We start from the raw sequence: 5,538 nt of genomic DNA on the forward strand, positions 1-5,538 counted from the left end.
TGAACATTGATGCGCAAATCCTCAATAAAATACTGGCAATTCAGCAGCATATCAGAAAGCTTATCCATCACAATCAAGTTGGCTTCATCCCTGGGATGCAAGGCTGGTTCAACGTACTCAAATCAATAAACGTAATGCATCACATAAACAGAACAAAAGACAAAAATCACATGATTGTCTCAATAGATGCATAAAAGGCCTTCGACAAAATTCAACAGCCCTTCATGCCAAAAACTCTCAATATACTAGGTATTGATGGAAAGTATCTCAAAATAATAAGAGCTACTGATGACAAACACACAGCCAATATCATACTGAATGGGCAAAAACTGGAAGCTTTCCCTTTGAAAACAGGCACAAGACAGGGATGCCCCCTCTCACCACTCCTATTCAACATAGTGTTGGAAGTTCTGGCCAGGGCAATCAGGCAAGAGAAAGAAATAAAGTGTATTCAATTTGGAAAAGAGGAAGTCAAATTGTCCCTGTTTGCAGATGACATGATTGTATATTTAGAAAACCCCATCGTCTCAGCCTCAAATCTGCTTAAGCTGAGAAGCAACTTCAGCAAAGTCTCAGGATACAAAATCAATGTGCAAAAATCACAAGCATTCCTATACACCAATAACAGACAAACAGAGAGCCAAATCATGAGTGAACTCCCATTCACAATTGCTAGAAAGAGAATAAAATGCCTAGGAATCCACCTTACAAGGGATATGAAGGACCTCTTCAAGGAGAACTACAAACCACCGTTCAATGAAATAAAAGAGTACACGAACAAATGGAAGAATATTCCATGCTTGTGGGTAGGAAGAATTAATATTGTGAAAATGGCCATACTGCCCAAGGTAATTTATAGATTCAATGCCATCCCCATAAGCTACCAATGACTTTCTTCACAGAATTGGAAAGAACGACTTGAAAGTTCATATGGAACCAAAAAAGAGCCTTCATTGCCAAGATATTCCTAAGCAAAAAGAATTAAAGCTGGAGGCATCATGCTACCTCACTTCAAACTATACTACAAAGCTACAGTAACCAAAACAGCATTGTACTGGTACCAAAACTGAGATATAGACCAATGGAGCAGAGCAGAGGCTTCAGGAATAACATCTCACATCTACAACCATCTGGTCTTTGATAAACCAGACCAAAAGAAGAAATGGGGAAAGGATTCCCTGTTTAATAAATGGTGCTGGGAAAACTGGCTAGCCATATGTAGAAAGCTGAAACTGCATCCCTTCCTTACACCTTGTACAAAAATTAATTCAAGATGGATTAAAGACTGATATATTAGACCTAAAACCATAAAGGCCCTAGAAGAAAACATAGGCAACACCATTCAGGACATAGGCATGGGCAAGGACTTCATGACTAAAACACCAAAAGCAACGGCAACAAAAGCCATGATAGACAAATGGGACCTAATTAAGCTAAAGAGTTTCTGCACAGCAAAAGAAACTACCATCAGAGTGAACAGGAAACCTACAGAATGGGAGATAATTTTTGCAACCTACCCATCTGACAAAGGGCTAATATCCAGTATCTACAAAGAACTTAAACAAATTTACAAGAAAAAAATCAAAGAACCCCATCAAAAAGTGGGCAAAGGATATGAACAGACACTTCTCAAAAGAAGACATTTATGCAGCCAACAGACATTGAAAAAATGCTCATCATCACTGGTCATCAGAGAAATGCAAATCAAAACCACAATGAGATACCATCTCACGCCAGTTAGAATGGCGATCATTAAAAAGTCAGGAAACAACAGGTGCTGGAGAAGATGTGGAGAAATAAGAACACTTTTACACTGCTGGTGGGAGTGTAAACTAGTTCAACCATTGTGGAAGATTGTGTGGTGATTCCTCAAGGATCTAGAACTAGAAATACCATTAGACCCAGTGATCCCATTACTGGGTATATACCCAAAGGATTATAAATCATGCTACGATGAAGACACATGCACACATATGTTTACTGTGGCACTATTCACAATAGCAAAGACTCGGAACCAAGCCAAATGTCCATCACTGATAGATTGGATTAAGAAAATGTGGCACATATACCCCATGGAACTCTATGCAGCCATAAAAAGGATGAGTTAATGTCCTTTGTAGGGACATGGATGAAGTTGGAAACCATCATTCTGAGCAAACTATCACAAGGGCAGAAAACCAAACACCACATATTCTCACTCATAGGTGGGAATTGAACAGTGAGAACATTTGGACACAGGGTGGGGAACATCACACTCTGGGGCCTGTTGTGGGATGGGGGAATTGGGGAGGGATAGCATTAGGAGAGATACCTGATGTAAATGATGAGTTAATGGGTGCAGCAAACCAATATGGCACATGTATACATATGTAACAAACCTGCACATTATGCACATGTATCCTAGAACTTAAAGTATAATAATAAAAAAATAGAATATTAGTGTCCAATAGAATGCTAATAGAGTTCACATTTTTATATTAGTAGGTTAGAAAAGGGAAGAAAGAAAACTCAGCTAATTCCGCTGAAAACGTGCAGGTAGAAAACAATAAAGAACAATTATAGTAAAAAGGAACTAAAGATAAAATAGCATATATAAATGGAAATACACTGGTAATTATAATAGTGGTAAATAAATCTTCACCAGTTAAAAAAGACAGATACTCACACGTTGGAGTAGCAAACTCAGAAAAGCAGACTAGATTTATCAAAAGCAAAGGAAATGTACATATTGGTACATTCAAATAATAACCAAATATTATCTAAAAGTAGCCAGCATAGTAATATTAATAGCAGACTAAATATATAGGCGATAATATAAAAAGCATGTTAAACAGGCGCTTATCAGAAGAAGACACATACGTGGCCAACAAGCATATGAAGAAATGCTCAACATCACTTATTATTAGAGAAATGCAAATCAAAACCACAGTGAGATGTCATCTCACACCCGTCTGAATGACTACTATTAAAATGTCAAAAAGTAACAGATGCTGGCAAAGTTGTGGAGAAAAGGAAATGCTTATACACTGCTGGTGGAAAGGTAAATTAATTCAGTCACTGTGGAAAGTAGTCTGGTGATTTCTCAAAGAACTCAAAGCAGAACTAGCATTTGACCCAGCAAAACCATTATAGCATATATACCCAAAGGAATATAAATCGTTCTACCACAAAGACACATATGGATGTTTATGTTCATTGCAGCACAATAGCAAAGACATGGAATCAACCTAAATGGTAGAATGGATAAAGGAAATGTGGCACATACACACCAAGGAATACTATGCAGCAATAAAACAAAATGAAATCGTGTCCTTTGCAGCAACATGGATGGGGCTAGAGGTTATTATCCTAAGTAAACTAACATAGGAACAGAAAACCAAATATCACATGTTCTCACTTTAAGTGGGAGCTAAACATCGAGTACATATGAACACAAACAATGGAACAATAGACGTCGGAGCCTAGTTGAGGATGGAGGATAGAATGAGGGTAAGGATTGAAAAACTACCTGTCAGGCTCTATACTTATTACCCGAGTGATAAAACAATCTGTACACCAAACCCCTGTGACATCCAATTTACCTATATAACAAATCTGCACATGTACTCTTGAACCTAAAATAAAAATTTAAGGATAAAGAGTTTTATGATATAATTGGAGTATTTTCCTCGCATATGCCTTATACCTACATAAACCTAATGACATAGCCTTTCAGACAAAGCAAAAACAAAAGAAAACAGAAAAAAGTTGACAAATCTACAATAAATATAGAATGTTTTAATGCATTTCTGTCATTAATTGGTTTTTCGATTAAGCCAGGAAAAATTTAAACAACACAATTGCCTTCATTTTCTATTATGATTGCAGATAGAATAGGTCTATAAGGAACACTAGGAACACTGGACCTTTTGCAACAGTTCTAGAATATTCATTCTTTTCAAATACACCTGAAACAGTTACAAAACTTGACCAGTTACTAGGTTACAAAGCAAATCTCAAAATATACCGAACAACCAATGTTACGCAAACCACATTCTCTGACCATATGTGATAAAATGATTAATCATGAACAAAACAATACTCCCATATCACTTGTACATTTATAATTTTTCTAAAAAGCATATTTAAAAATAATTCATGGGTTGAAAAAGATAACAAGATAGAAACTAGTAAAGATTTAGTACTAAGCAACAATGAAAAAAAATTGCACATGAAAATTGATAAGATGTAGCTAAAGCAATACTTAGGAATTTATAGCTTTAAATCCATGTACTGAAGGAAGAAGAAGAAACAAATGAGTATTTCACACAATCATATTGGCAAAAATGTAAAACTTAAAAGTTCAAATGCAGTCTAGAATTTGAAATGATAAGAACTTTCATAATGGAGCTGGAGAGAGAGTAAATTGATACAGCTACTTTAGAAAACATCTTGGTAATAGTTGTAGAGTTGGTTCTTTAGGACCCAACAATTCCACTACAAGGAAATAACATATCCTAAAGTAACTCACACTAGGCACAAAACACTTACAGAGTGTTCATAGCTACATTATTTATTATTGCAAAAAATTGGGACCCAACCTATATATAATTATTTATCAATGAGAAAGTAAAAAAATAAATTGTGTATGTGCAAATTATAAATGAATGAATTGATATTATATAGCAGTTAAACAAGCAAACCATAACTGAGTTTAGTTTAATCTCAACCACTTAATGTTGAGTGAGGAAAAAAAGGCATCCTAGAAGGATATGTACAGTGTGATTCCATTTGCTTGTTAATTTTTACTTTAAAAATATATTGGCTTTATTTTCTAGAGCAGTTTTAGGTTTACAGCAGTATTATAGCAATATCTGCTATAAATTTGAATTACATTTATTTTCAAGACTCCAAAATAAGAAAGCAAACAAGAATATTTTGCATTAATTATGGCAAAATAAGATTAACATTAGAATGCATATTTTATTAGTTTATTTTTTTAAGAAAGGGTCTCACTCTGTTGCCTAAGCTGGAGTGCAGTGACATGATTATGGCTCACTGCAGCCTCAACCTCCTGGGCTCAAGCAATCCTCCCACCTCAGCCTCCCAATAAGCTGAGACCACAGGTGCATAGCACAATACCTGGCTAATTTTTTGTGCTTTTTGTAAAGATGGGGTTTTACCATGTTGCGCAGGCTGGTCTGGAACTCATGAACATAAGCAATCTGCTGGCCTTGGCCTCCCAAAGTGCTGGGATTATAGGTATGAGCCACCGTGCTGAGCCTGGAATATTTTATTAAAGACTAAAGTTACTAACAGGTGAACAAGATTATTTTTAGAACAGTGTTTAAAAAATTCTGGGTTTTTTTATTCTTTTAAAACAGATTTTGAGGTTCAATCAATCTTCACTGTGGAAAGGAAGACTACCTCTGGGTCTTCCTTTATGGTGAGTTTTATGTTTTTATATTGTTAGTTAGCATCATTTTGTGTCAACTTGAAGAACTCCTTTTAGCATTTCTTGTAAGGCAGGTCTAACGGTGATAAACTCCCACAGCTTTT

Source organism: Mandrillus leucophaeus, unplaced genomic scaffold (genome assembly GCF_000951045.1).
Source record: "Mandrillus leucophaeus isolate KB7577 unplaced genomic scaffold, Mleu.le_1.0 Scaffold348, whole genome shotgun sequence".
Taxonomy (NCBI): Eukaryota; Metazoa; Chordata; class Mammalia; order Primates; family Cercopithecidae; genus Mandrillus; species Mandrillus leucophaeus.